This window comes from Helianthus annuus, chromosome 13 (genome assembly GCF_002127325.2).
Source record: "Helianthus annuus cultivar XRQ/B chromosome 13, HanXRQr2.0-SUNRISE, whole genome shotgun sequence".
NCBI classification, from domain to species: domain Eukaryota; kingdom Viridiplantae; phylum Streptophyta; class Magnoliopsida; order Asterales; family Asteraceae; genus Helianthus; species Helianthus annuus.
The window spans coordinates 150,022,178-150,038,301 of record NC_035445.2 but is presented as its reverse complement, the minus strand read 5'-3'; positions in this window follow the sequence as shown (position 1 = coordinate 150,038,301).

Genomic DNA, 16,124 nt, shown 5'->3' with positions numbered 1-16,124 from the left:
CGGTCTTTGGGTGCGTTTTCCGGTGAGCTAGAAAGGCAGGAAAGTGCCCTAATTTGGTTCAGAGTAGAAAGAAGGAGGGTTTCAAGGATTTTTGACTAGATCTTCCCAAAGCATAGACGGCTGTTATGGTTCGTGTAGGCGTGGTTGCTGGAATATTAACCCTCAACGACATTTTAGGCTTTCAGTCTTTAGTCTTTCCCTTTGTGGCTGCACCAGCCACATTGATACCGTTCTTTTCTAGAGCCGATATCACGTCATCCGTCTGTGTTTCTCCATCCCTTTCACCAAACTCAGATCCAATTTCTGCACATATAGTTTTTACTTGATTCTTTCTTATTCAAAATATATAACCTGTAAGAAAGGAACCATTCTACCCGTTTCCTCCCCATTCGAAATCACTCCCTCCTTTGTTGTCATTGCCGCCGTTGCAACCTTTTCCGGCGAGCCACCGTGTTAATCTGTGCACCGATTTTAGGTAAGAAAGCCACCATCCTACTGGTTTTCATTTTCCATTCTAAAGCCCTAAGGTTTTATTCGTTAATTGTGATCATATAACTCGAATTTGACGTGAAACAGGATGCGCAAATTAGGGTTCATATTTGAGGAAGATGATGAGTGAAACTAGGCCCTTATGTTAATTGAGGAGAGAGAGAGAGAGTGTGTGCTTATGTATATAACATATAATAATTATATTTTGTTTCCATTTATTAAAAAAATGAAATTACAAAAATGCCCTCATATGCCTTGCACATGATCAGATTTAACAAAAAAATTAACTTGGTTAGGGCTAAAGGACATAACGTGCAGGATTTTGAAAAATTAAGTACAAAATTAATCAATTTTAAAGGTAAAGGGCAGCACCTGTAATTTGGTACAAACATAAAGAACAAAATTTGTAATTTACTCTTTTTTATACATATTTTTTTAATTTTTCTTTTTCTTTTCTATAACGAGTGCACCGAAACCAACCGAGTTTCTATCGTTTTCTTTTTCGTTTACCTTTTTTTTACCTTTGTTATGTACTATATTGTTTACCTTTTCTTATTATTTTGATGTTCAGAGGCGAGTTACGATGCAAATAGGATAACACATTTAGATATCATTTATTTATAAATATAACAATTAACGTAGTTCCTTATGAAAGTTTATTGAATGGACGAAAATATAATGATAATTACAGTTCTACCGTTCCTTTAGAAATTTCGTTCACCCTGTTTCAACCCTTGTCTTCTTCACTTTGAAACCACCACCACAGCCTGCCGATTCCGTATGAGATAATGAGATTAGACTTCCAACGAAGATGAAGGACGATTTTAGCCGCTAACTACAGCCGTTCACGGTTAGCTTCTTTCGCCTGAGATTAAACATCTGTGACAACTGGCAAAAATAATGGTAATTCCGTACAACTTAAACACTTGACATAACGCTTAATTACGTTCATTACCATTTAATTATTGCATGATTAGGTCGTACAAAGTCTAGAATCATAGGGCATGGTTAAATATGTCAAACAACAATAATACAATCGCCACGTCGCGAGAAAACTGCAAACTATGTCCTAGTATGTTGGCAAAATGCTGAAAACACTATTCACCTGAACACACTATTCATGCCAGCTAGTTCTGGAAAACTGCTCGAACGAGCCGCGAGTGGCATGAAAGCATTTCACAGTTGAAATACAAATAAAAATCCCTAACTAGGGACACTAAATGCAAAAATACCCTAACTTTCCGGAAAATACGTGTCGTTAAAATTCGTCCGAACCGCGCTAAAATATAATAAAATAATTGTCCGCAACAATAAAAATTCAGCATCTTTAATGTCTGTAAGACTTGTAAATAATATTTTACAACTTAAATAAGCTTGTAGATATCATTGGGATATCCGAAACACAAGTTACCGGTGTTCCGTCGCTACTTGCACAACTTGTCCGTTTTTTTTATCCGACGGACTAGTAAACAATATTCTTATCACCCTAACACCTAAACGAAACATCTAGTGAACTAGTGAGCGATATTTCGGCGTCGTAAATAACTTGAATAGACGCCATAACCTCGACGATAAATTAAAACCATAGCTCCGGGTATTAAACTATAACTTTATCAAACCGGCGAGCAAACTACTACCATTTTTACCATCCAAAACCTATATCCACTAAACTAGTAAACTAATTAGACTTTATTTATAACCCTAAACTATCATTGACCCCTAATTGCACTAATTAAACTAAGTACCTAAATATCTTCCATTATACCATTTATTCACATGTTATATTGTTAATAAAAAATATATAATAAACAATAACCACCCCCATGATTCACGGCTATACACCCCCATACACTAGAGATGTTGATTTTGATAGAAGTATGGTGATGGATGATTTCCTCTTAACTTAAAGATATGGTGCAACAATTATAACAACGCCACCATCAATCTTCCTTATCTTTACAACACTTCAACAACCACAAAAACTTTCTTTTCCTCCTCCCTCCAATTCGGCAGCCCAACAATCCTATTTCTTTTTTTTTTTTTCATCTTTTAAATACCCCACATTAACCCATTTAAACCATTACAAGCTTATCCAAAGTGTATGCAAGCATTAAGGAGCACTTTATGTTGGTTCAGTTCTGTTTGTGCATGAAGGAAAACATATGAATCATACCTGTCACCGCAGACAATGCAGAGGAGAATCCAGTGAGGGAGTTCGACATGCCTGTCATCTTGATTTGGTTCCTCCTTAGGGTGCTGACTGATGATGGTGACTTAGAAACCGAAAAGGGATATCGGCTCTGGAGAGGAGGCCGAAACTAATGATGTTATGATCTAATGGGGTGTGAATTGTGAAACTGAGTAACCCTTAAACCTCCACATAACTCTCCTTATATAAGCACCCAGGAGGAAACCTAATTAGTTACTAAGGGTAATATGGTCCATCAACAATTACCAACTAATTAAATAATAGGTTCTAATATATTTTGATCTCTATCATGTAAATGATTAAGATGGCTATAGATTAAATATTAATAAGTAATATATTTAATCTTACATTCTCCCACTTAGCCGAGTAATCATTTACTATGAGTATTAGCTAAGCCTGATCAGGAGTTAACACTCATTTTAGCCTTAAACAAGTACTATAGCAGAGAAATACAGCCGTTGAATCATTATGCGACTCAGGACCCCCATTAATCATACTATAGCCTTAATTTAAAACCTAGTCGTTATGATCAAAATACGCATAAGCCCTTTGTTTGATTTGTAACTTTTATTTGTCTATATGCCATTATACCGGTTGAACATATTCTAACAGACATACAAAATCAAACTTGAGGAAATTTCATTAAACATAAAACATAAGCTAGTACAATATGCTCAAATAAGGTCTTTACATAATCCCATATTACGAACATGTTCTTCATAAACCTTAGGAGGGAGACCTTTAGTCATCGGATCCGCAAGCATATCCTTAGTACTAATATACTCGATACAAAGATTATTTTCCTCAACACGTTCACGTACAAAAAGATATTTCGTATCGAGATATAAACCAGCTCCAGTCGAACTGTTACTGTTCGAGAAACTAACGGCAGCTGAATTATCACAGTAAAGCTTCAATGGTCTAGAAATGGAATTAACGATTTTGAGTCCAGTGACCAGGTTTCTAATCAACATTCCATGACAGGTTGCGTTATAGACAGCAATGTACTCTGCCATCATTGTGGAAGTTGTGGTCAACTGTTGTTTATGACTCTTCCAAGAGATAGGGCCGCCTGCTAACATAAAGATATAGCCCGAAGTGGATTTCTTGTCATCTTTGCATTTGGCAAAGTCAGAATCAGAATAGCCCACCACTTCCAAATGATCACTTCTTCTATAAGTCAGCTTATAGTCTTTCGTCCCTTGCAGATATCGAAGTACCTTCTTAGCTGCTTTCCAGTGATCTAGGCCAGGGTTAGTCTGATAACGGCCTAGCATTCCAGCAATATAAGCGATATCTGGACGAGTACAGACTTGAGCATACATCAAGCTCCCGACTACTGATGCATAAGGTATCTGGCTCATTTGCTCCTTCTCAACCTCTGTTGTCGGACACTGAAACGAACCGAAAACATCTCCCTTAACTACTGGAGCGATGGAGGGTTTGCACTGTTGCATGTTATACCGTGTAAGGACACGATCTATGTAGGCCCTTTGGGACAATCCTAAGATCCCTTTGTTTCTATCTCGGTGAATTTCGATGCCAATGACGTAAGACGCATCTCCGAGATCCTTCATGTCGAAGTTATGCGAGAGTAACCGCTTCGACTCATGCAACATGTCTAAACTATTACTTGCCAATAGAATGTCGTCAACGTAAAGGACAAGTATAGTAAAGTTGCTCCCACTCATCTTGAGGTAGGTGCATTGATCCACTTGATTCTTCATAAAACCTTGCTTCTTCATGACTTCATCAAACTTGAGGTACCACTGACGTGATGCTTGTTTTAACCCGTAAATGGATTTCTTCAGCTTACAGACTAGATGCTCCTGACCTTCAGGCTCAAAGCCTTCAGGTTGCTTCATGTAAACATCTTCGTCCAAATCTCCGTTAAGGAAAGCAGTTTTAACGTCCATCTGATGCAGCTCTAAGTCGAAATGAGCTACTAGGGCCATGACGATCCTTAATGAATCTTTACGAGAGACAGGTGAAAACGTCTCTTGATAATCAATTCCCTCTTTCTGAGTGTAGCCCTTTGCAACCAATCTCGCTTTGTAGCGTTCAACGTTACCATTCGGATCCAGTTTTGTTTTGAACACCCATTTGCATCCTACGGGTTTGACTCCGTTGGGTAATTCTACCAAATCCCAAACGTCATTTTTCTTCATGGAATCAAGCTCATCAATCATTGCCTTATTCCATTCAGAAGACTGATCACTGCTAATGGCTTCATTGTAAGAGATAGGATCATTGAGCTTTCCGGGATCCATTTCAGTCAGGTAGGTAACATAATCATCCCAGTTAGGAGGCCTTCTTTGCCTGGATGACCTCCTGAGTAGATTATCGGGTTCAGCGTTGTCTTGGTTTTGAGCGTTTGATGTGCCTTCGTCATGAGGTATAATGGGTTCTGATTGTAGAGGTGAATTTGGAGTTGGTGCAGTAGCTTCAGGAACAATAGTTGCATTGGGTACAAGAGGAGTAATCGGAGTAATGGTAAGCGACGAGTCTCTCCCCCCCGCGTCTTGTACTTCTTGCAATTCTTCGTAAGGGTTGGTACTGCTCCCACTGACCTTGAAATTCTCCAGGAACGCGGCACGCTTGGTTTCAACAATACGGGTGACATGGGAAGGACAATAGAAACGATAACCCTTAGAGTTCTCAGGATACCCGATAAAGAAACAGGTAACTGTTTTAGGGTCAAGTTTCCTTAGGAAAGGATTGTAAAGTTTTGCTTCAGCAATGCAGCCCCATACTTTCATATATTTAAGACTCGGTTTCCTTCCTGTCCAAAGTTCATAAGGAGTTTTAGGGACAGACTTAGAAGGAACTCTATTGAGTATATGAACAGCTGCTTTTAACGCTTCAGTCCAGAGGAATAATGGTAAGTTAGTGTTGGCTAACATACTGCGCACCATGTTCATAAGGGTACGGTTTCTTCTTTCAGCGACACCGTTCTGCTGAGGTGTACCAGGCATGGTGTATTGGTTCACAATCCCCTGGCCCTTACAAAACTCATAAAATGGACCAGGAGCTTGACCCACATCAGTATGTCTTCCATAATACTCACCGCCTCTATCTGATCTCACAACTTTAATCTGACGATCTAATTGCTTTTCAACTTCAGCCTTATAATCTTTAAAAGTTGTTAGAGATTCAGATTTCTCCTTAATAAGATACAAGTACATGTAACGAGAATAATCATCAATAAAAGTGATAAATGAAGTATGTCCTGTTATGCCAGCGATTTGGTAGGGGCCACTAATGTCAGTGTGAATGAGTTCTAATAAATTAGAACTCCTAGTGGCACCTTTCTTATTCGCTAATGTCATTTTACCTTTAAGACATTTGACACATGTTCCAAAGTCAGAGAAATCGAGAGGAGGTAAGACTTCATCCTTTACGAGACGATTTAATCGCTCTTTTGAAATGTGGCCTAAACGCTGATGCCACAACATGGATGAAGTCTCTAAGTCTCGTTTCTCTTCCATCTTTGTGAGTGATTCATTAATGTTATATGACAACAAAGATTTGGAAAAGCCATCATCTAGTTCTAATCTATAGAGACCTCCATCCAGAACACCAGTACCATAAAGAACAGAATCATAATGGATAGAGAGTTGGCGATGACCATGGGAAACAATAAAACCGTCCATGTCTAACTTTGGTCCTGATACAAGGTTCCGAGTTACCTCAGGAACATATAAGGTATCATAAAGTTTAATACATAAACCAGTTTTCATAACTAATTGTAATGTTCCAATGGCCTTCACTTCTAATTCTCGATCATCCCCAACCTTAAGCGTTCTTTGGTTTCTTTCCAGCTTCCGGATTGAAAGGAATCCCTGAGTAGAATTGGTAACATGAACCATAGAACCAGAATCAAACCACCAAGAATTAGCAGGAACACTTAAATTATAGGACTCAAGTATCATAAAATAATCGTTACCTTTCTTAGCCAGCCACTCCTTAAAGTCAGGGCATTCCTTCTGCATGTGTCCTGTCTTTTTACAGAACTTGCAGCGGATACTGCCTAAGGAGTTCTTAGAGCTGGAAGGTGCACTTGCATTAGTGTTAGGATTAGACTTATGGACTTTAGAAGCATCCTTCCTCTGATAATTGTGCTTCCTTTTCTTAGGATTGGAGGTAGTGAAATTGGCAACATCAGTATGGCGATCCATCCTCATACGCTCCTCCTCCTGTACGCACATGGCGACCAGCTCACTCATCGTCCATTTTTCCTTCTGAGTGTTGTAGTTGATCTTAAATGCTTCAAAGGACGAAGGAAGCGAAGTGATGATGAAATGAACAAGGAAACCATCACTGATTTCCATTTCTAGCCCCTTCAGCTTATTGGCCATGTCGTTCATCATCATGATGTGCTCGCGAATGCCGCTCCTCCCATCATACTTAGTTGTCACCAGCTTGAGAATAAGAGTACTAGCGTGCGCCTTAGACGTCCCTTTGAACTGAGCCTCCACATGTTCCAAGTAGGTTTTAGCATCTTCAGAATCAGGAATAGCTCCCCTGATTGCATTGCTTATGGATTGCTTCATAAACATGAGAGACATGCGGTTACACCTAGTCCACTTTTCATGAGTTAACTGCTCAGCAGCAGTACTTTGAGTGGTAAGGTCCGCTGGCTTTTTCTCTCTTAGAGCATAATCGAAATCAAGCAATCCGAGAGTAAGCATGAGAGCATCCTTCCATGCAGCAAAGTTATCACCAGTCAAAGGTGGAATCCCGCAGTTGGGTGCTGATAGTGGAAATAAGATGAGCAAGTTATGATACTAAGGAAGAAATTCTAATGTGATCTATGGGCACGTTAAACTAAGGCAGGCAAAATAATGACCATTTTACATAACGAAGCTGTGATAATGTCTATTACTAACATCAAAATAATAGACTTAACTAAAAAATTCTACTTAAACGAAAACAAAACAGCTTTGGCCAGAAGTGTAATCATTTAAGCATATGTGCAAAGTGGTTGTAACAAATCAGCTTTGGCCAGAAATTGAAACAATCACTTTAGTTATGCACTTGCTAAGTATGCCATCTATGAAAGAATTAAATCAGCTTTGGCCAGATATTAAAACATTCATGCTTATGATGCACACTTAGCATAGCTTTCGTAATACTTGAATGATAAGTAGATGTATCAAGTCAGCTTTGGCCAGAAATGATATATCAAAAGCTCATTCAAGTTAAGCTATTTCTGGTTTTGTAAAACATTACATTATCTGATTCTGATTAATTAACTAAGTAAATTACAAAACCATTTATTTAACAGCGTGCCCCCGCCCGGGGTTCGGGGCGGGGCCCCGAAAAAATTTTTCTTTAGTTCACATTTAAACAGCTTAAAATAATGAGATTGCGAGTCGCAACCACGATTTCGACTAATGACGTTATGGTTGCGAGTCGCAACTACGGTTTCGGCTAGTCACGTTATGGTTGCGAGTCGCAACTACGGTTTCGACTAGTCACGTTATGGTTGCGAGTCGCAACTACGGTTTCGACTAATCACGTTATGGTTGCGAGTCGCAACCTCATGGTTGCGAGTGATGACATTCTGGTTGCGAGTAGCAACCTCATGATTGCGACTAATGACGTTATGGTTGCGAGTAGCAACCTCATGGTTGCGAGTCATGACGTTATGGTTGCGAGTAGCAACCTCATGGTCTCGACTAATGACGTTATGGTTGCGAGTAGCAACCTCATGGTTGCGAGTAGCAACCTCGTGGTCTCGAGTAGCAACCTCGCTAACAGCTGTTAATTTGATATCATAACCGAAAATTCGAAATCTAAGGGATTAAAAGATATCCTTTCCTGTTTAAGCTGATCTAATTTTGTTAACAGATTTCGAAATTTAAATCTCTTTATCTTTTAACAGTTTTCTAAAAAATTTAGAGGACAAAATTAGATCAAAATCAGGAAAAACACTTAATAATCCAAATTATATTCCAAAACATAACAGAATATTCGAATTTTCACATAAACATGATGAACCCTAATCATAAAAAATAAAATTCTGGAACCCGAAACCTGAATTTTAATAATTTTACTAAACAGATTTCGGCTAAAATTATAATCCAGTTAATTCGGTGAACAAATAAATGACCTTTTCATCGAAAAACAGAGATCTCGAGTCGCAAACTTGATGAACTCGAAATCGGCTGTCATGTTCATACGGTTTCAAAAAATTCCGTTTTCCAAGTTTCAATCCCAGAATTATGGATACGAAAACAGAACTGACTAATCAACATATGCTCTGATACCACATGTTGGTTCAGTTCTGTTTGTGCATGAAGGAAAACATATGAATCATACCTGTCACCGCAGACAATGCAGAGGAGAATCCAGTGAGGGAGTTCGACATGCCTGTCATCTTGATTTGGTTCCTCCTTAGGGTGCTGACTGATGATGGTGACTTAGAAACCGAAAAGGGATATCGGCTCTGGAGAGGAGGCCGAAACTAATGATGTTATGATCTAATGGGGTGTGAATTGTGAAACTGAGTAACCCTTAAACCTCCACATAACTCTCCTTATATAAGCACCCAGGAGGAAACCTAATTAGTTACTAAGGGTAATATGGTCCATCAACAATTACCAACTAATTAAATAATAGGTTCTAATATATTTTGATCTCTATCATGTAAATGATTAAGATGGCTATAGATTAAATATTAATAAGTAATATATTTAATCTTACACTTTAGAGCTTTTATCATCCCGTAATCTTCATCTTAAGCTTTGCAAAATTGTAAGACCCTACACACCCATTTTTTTAGCATGATTTATTATGTAGATTATGTACAAAATGTTCATCTTGAACCCTACAACAAAACCAAGCTTAAAAACTCTAATCTCACCATAAAAGTCTAATAAACAAGATGTACATTGTGTTGATTATGTTGTTTTGTGTTAGATGATACTTATGATTATGTTGACTATGTTAAAGTAGGTTGTTTACAAAGATAGATGATCTTCTGTAAATTAGGTTAGTAAGGATGATCTAAACATTTTTATGTTTGGATCTTAACAAAATCATCATCCATATAATACATGAATTTTATATTAAACATCATGCTTTACACTATAAAAGTGTTAAAAATGCGTTATCATGGTGGTTTAAGTAAAGGATCAAGACTCCAAAGTATGTTAATTTTTTTAGTGAACTTGCTAGAAGATTTAATTAGTGTAATCACATTATTATTAAAAATGCCATTAAAAATATATAAAGTTCAAAGATTATATGGATAATTATGTGGGAAATATTACTTGAAAAAAAGTAGTGTTTTGGAACTTGATTTGAAGTTGATTGTGATTATGGGCTTAAATGTGAAACTAATACGTTTTTAAGACGTGGAAAACGCCATAGTTTGGGGGAAACTATGGAAACATTTTCTAACAATCTAATCGCGTTTAAAGTATAATTAACAGGGTGATTAACGGGGTTAAACGTGATTAGTGGTCATAATTGTCATTAAAAAAAAGTTTAACGAAAAAGTTTAGGTCCTAAACGATGAAAGTTTTTTTAATACAACAACTTATATCTTTTATAAGATAAAATGGGTTATAGAAAGTAAAATGGGAAATTTTATAAGTATATATATATATATATATATATATAGGGAGAAGATCATGCGAGAACCACCTCTTATTGTGAGAACCGTGAGAACCAATGTGAACACACCAAAAATGCCTAAAAATAGCTAAAAATCACACAAAATTTTTTTTTTTGAATTTTTTTAATATTTTTTTTATAAAAAAATCGCTACTTTTCGAAGCAAAAAAAAAAAGTTTTTTTTGGCTTCTAAAAGTAGCGATTTTAACATAAAAAATATTAAAAAATTCAAAAAAAAAAATTTAGATTTTTTTTTGATTTTTTTAAGTTTTTTGGGGGTTTAGTTTTTAGCATTTTAGCTTGGGGGGGGGTTTAGGTTTTTGGGGGTGGGGGAGGGGGGTTTAGGTTTTTTTTTTTTTTTTTGGGGTTAGGTTTTTTTTAGCATTTAGCTTGGGGGGGGGGGGTTTAGGTTTTTTTTTTTTGCGGGGGGGGGGGGGGGGGTGGGGGTTAGTTTTTTTTTAGGTTTTTTTAGCTATTTTAGGTTGTGTTCACATTGGTTTTCAAGGTTCTCACAATAAGGATGGTTCTCGCATGAGCCCCTCCCTATATATATATATATATATATATATATATATATATATATATATATATATATATATAAAACTAGTATACACCAACTTATGTGTATAAATACTTGTATACAAGTATGTGTATGTATGTAACACCCGTTCTTATAAATTAAGGTTTAACGTATCATTTACGAAAAACAATCATATAATTAAGATTACATATGCATTGGAAATTACGGTTTTATTAAAACTTTTTACAATTTAAAAGTATACAACATATCATGTGTACGTTCGTCGTTTAACATAATAACGATACATAGTGCGGAAGCTTAATTCGTGATCGTGTTCGGTTCTTGCTCGTCGCTTGATCTTCATCCGTGCACTCGGCGGTCACCTATGATCAAAACCAACTTAAAAGTTAGTTTTGATAGTCAAATATTAAGTTCAAACAAGTACAGGGGTTAAAATGACAATAATTAAAAATTTTCCGGAGTTAGGAGCGTCGCGTGACGCCAAGGGGCGTCGCGTCACGCTAGGCCCCCTTCTTCACAGACGGTTGCTTCAGCTGTTGCTGTACATTCCCAGCTCAACCCGATTTCACGGAAACGGCCAAAACTTCTTCGTTATTGATCCGTTTTACGTGATTCTTTTTCCTACGCGTCCGTAATTTAATTCTCCGTCATATGGAGTTAAAATCCAACATCCAACATAATAAATTTTGAGACTTATAAGCCTTCGACTCGTTCCCCTTTTACCGAATTTTAACCCGTTTATGCATTTTATCAAACACACCTATTTATTTGATTCCTATATCTCATACATTTCTTCTAATTAATGTTACCTACTATATTAGGTTCTAATCATAAGGTCTATTACACAATTTAAACCCGTTTTCGCTCGTATGCTTATTTTGACCCGTTAAGGGTATTTTAAGCACTTTAAAGCTTGAAATCGCTTTCATTCCCTTCTAGCATTGTAGTTCTACATTTCTTATCTAGTAACCTCCCACTACAACTATATGTGTATTGGGTTTAATGTGGATATCTATATGTTCCGAGTTTTACCCCTCGGATTACAATTTTACGACGACGACTCATATAAAGCCCTTCGACCCAAGAATTTACGTTTTTCACTATCTAACTTATCCTAAGCATTTATATAATCATAAAACTTATTTCCAAACCACCTTTAAGGGTCGTTCGTCCGAATTGGCTTACAAGGGCAATTTGGTCAATTTTCATCCTTCTTTAACTACAAGGGTCCTTTAAATACTTGATTGACCCAAAATCCGGCCCTTTTAACTATAATCTTATTTATAAACCCATGTGCTTCTAAAACACAATGAACATAATTCAATTTATTCGGTTTACCATAAAGATAACCGAATATCTACACTTTAACATTGTCTAACTCTTATAGAACTCCAAATTCTACATGATGAGTTGTGTTATTATACATACCTGGCTCGGATCAATATATTGACCCGTTTCAATACCTTGCCTTCGTAACCGCTAAGCAATAGCGATGTACTTATCCGTTTGCTATTTATTCCTATAACATGTAACTCGACAAACCATTAGATAATATTGTCAAAGGGTGATAATTTCACCTTTTGACCCGTTTATTTACCTAGTGATCTTCATCACTTCAAGTAAATGCCAATTTCATGTATTATGCTAATTTAAAGTTTACTAGCTAGAATACGAAATCAAGCATAACGTAACGGAACCGTAGTTACGTACCTTTTAAGCACTCTTTTTAAACGCGTATTTCCATCGGCTTGTCCATTTGACCATCCGGATTCCTTGCCTAAAGAGTTCAATTCACAATCCGTTTAGAACCCTTTTTATAAGTCTTTACGCACAATTTCTTAACATATTCAAATCTGCGTTTTACCCAACCTTTACATTTTAACCTTCATTTAGGCGTTTTATCAAACACCTAGCGGGTCAGATTTCTACATAATCTAAACCAAGTTCATGACTTGAGTTTATCACCCCAATTAACTTCAATTAGACTATAAACACCTATTTTAACATCAACAATTCAGAGATTTCCTCATAGTTTCAGTTTACACTAGAACAAGGGTTTAAATCCTAGTGTTTATCAAGCTCTACTAACATATTAATCACCCACTATGGTGATTTTTATCCTTACAATATCATGCAAGAATTTTGACAAGAAATCATCTAGGGTTTGTCCCTAAACCTTATATCACTTCCAACTTCGTATTTACAACACATAATTAAGCTCAACACTCAATTTCAATCACATGCAAGAATTTGGGTTGAATCAAAATGACCAAATTCGACATACCTTACGATCAAGGTGATCACGATTCTATGTTCAGATTTTGATTTCAACTTGATTTGGGCCTTCATTTTGAGAGTTTAGTAGAAGTTAGGGTTTTGGGGGTGAGGGTGTCGCCCTCTCCTATTCTTGATCGACCAGACATCTCAAATGAGATGTTTGGTTTTGTTTTTTAATTAAACTAATATTATAAGTTTCAATTTTAACAACATTGGCCCCTCCACGTTTGTTTGACATATAGTTTTGGTTGTTTTAACCCTATTTCAAGTTATTTCTAGACTTGTAGTTAACTAGGTTATAATTTTCCTAGTTATTCATCTTGTTCAAAACCCCGTTTTATTTTAGGTCCCGTTAAATCTCGGGCCTTTTTATATACTTTGCTTTCTCAAAGTATTTCCCATCCTTTTAATAAATATTAAATTTATTTATTTAAATCCTAATATTCACCGGGTTAATTTTACCACTAACGGTATTTTACCCGTTTTTACTATTAACGAGGTTTGATTACCAAACCAGTTTTCGGGGTGTTACAATGTATTAGAAGTTAGGAAGAATTCTAACTAAATACAAAATGCATTACGTTTAACAAACCCCAAAAAAATAAAACATGGCGACGAACAGTGGTAAAAATACATGAGGAAACGAATACAAGATATATTACAATTTGACAGAAGCGCGGATAACGGACAATCGGACCTCGGGCGAACCGTACAAATAATATATATATCGACCAAATAACATATATAACCAAAAACCGACGCGAAATATCAAATAAACGTCATAGCGGATAAATGTGCCGCCATCGGCTACGGTCACAACATCGGAATGACACGGAATGGATACCTATCACGGACGACACGCGGGCGTTCCCTACGATAAAATACATGGTAACGGCTCGTGCAACGAACTCTAAAAATAATACATATTTAGACATGGAATATATATATTTATTTTGATGCCAAAAATTTCGGAAAGTGCAAAACGAAAATCACCAAGTGGGCACATATAAAAATATATATGTATACGAATACGTATAAAATACACTTGTAAAAATACAAGAATACTTGATGTGATAATGGGTTAGTAAAAGCCCATTATTTATTAAGTTGGGCTAAGCCCATTAACTTTTAAAATGGGCTATGCCCAAATGCACTCATAATATGGATTAAGCCCAACAACTTAAAAGACATGGGCTAAGGCCCAATGAAAAATACATGTATACTTTTAATAAAAATATATTGTAAAAATACATTACAAATACGGTATACCACACATATAAATACGGTATACTACACGTATAAATACGGTATACCACATGTATTAATATGGTATACCACACATATAAATACGGTATACTACACGTATAAATACGGCATACGTATACGTACAAAATACGTAAATACATAACGATGTACTCATATACACTTGTTAAAGTGTACACTCACAATAAATACCGTACATGTACATTAACATATATACAATGTTAAAAATAAATATTTTTAAAAACTATTCTTAAAAAGATATATATATATATATATATACATATATATTTGTGAAACAAATATATACCTAAAACAAACCAATCATACGTATACATGTGAACGACGTTCACCGAACTTAAAGATATATATTTTTGAGAAATATATATTTCATACAACAAACATGCGTCGTGCACGGAACAAAGACGCTATTGGACTCGGTCCACTTATACTTGTACGACACGAGTACTTATACGTGCTAGACCCACATATACTCGTGCGAAGCACGGATACTTACAAAGGGCGATGCCCGTTCTAACACATTATGAACTCAAGAAGTGTGTATATATATATATATATATATATACACACACACACACACTAAACAAACATACGAAACAAATGCCAACATATCTAAAATACACAAGTGTTCCAAAAACAAAACGTATACAATAACGTTCAAGATGAACAACGAGTACAATGTCTAGAAGAGACCGACGTGTCTAACGAGTTAGAACCCTTGTAGGTTAACTCACGCTTACGGAACACAGTTGCTAGAACTTATTGCTGGACACAATACTGTGAGTTCATGTCCCCCTTTTCTTTTAAACGTTTTCGGTTTTATAACTCTCGGGGGGAAATACATGTTACTATGGTATGGTTAAGCAACAGAATGAATTAGTAGATCACGTGCGAATAGGCTGATACTTAAAGCACCATTAATCTTGTTTAAGACCACGGAACAAAGGGGGTAGATCTATCGGGTACAGGGCGAGGCCCACTCATGGGTCCTTGTGTCACACCCCAACCGATGGCGGAATCATCGGGGCGCGGCACTGAGCGAAACAGATTGTCCAGAAGTATCCACAACAACTATTATTACAAATTCAGTTAAGTGATACGTCCCATACCGTATCCCAAATAAATAAACAAGTTATCATAGAATACAACCAAACAAATATTACTGTTCCGACAACTCAGATTTAATTTATTACAGACAAAATTGTTCAAATATTGCCCAGAGTCATTCAGACTCATCCGGACAAGATCTATCGACATCTAGTGTCAAAGATGCTTGATCGAACAACTCCAACGGCTCCAAGGCTAGCATTTATTTGCTTCTAGAGACCCCTAAGTAGGCTACAACCTACAACTGCTAGGAGGGCTCTAAAGCTTTATTATTGCCTCGCTTTCCTAGCAAGCTAACACCTTAAACACCTGTCACATACGTTAAAATAAAGTCAATACATATAATGTAAAGGTGAGCACACAAGTTTGATAATAGCATATAGAGTTCGAATAGTTTACGCATAACCAGGCACGTACACAGAGGAAAACGATATATGTTAATTATCGACATGGAACCATCGATACCAACGACTGCGGGTTGACTGTCCGAGACAGTTCGCAATACATGATTACCACCGTAATCCATGCAAGTAATTGTCCTTAGCAACCCCCGTGTGAACGGGTGCTGAGTCCAAACTATAGTACTATGTTGCTAAA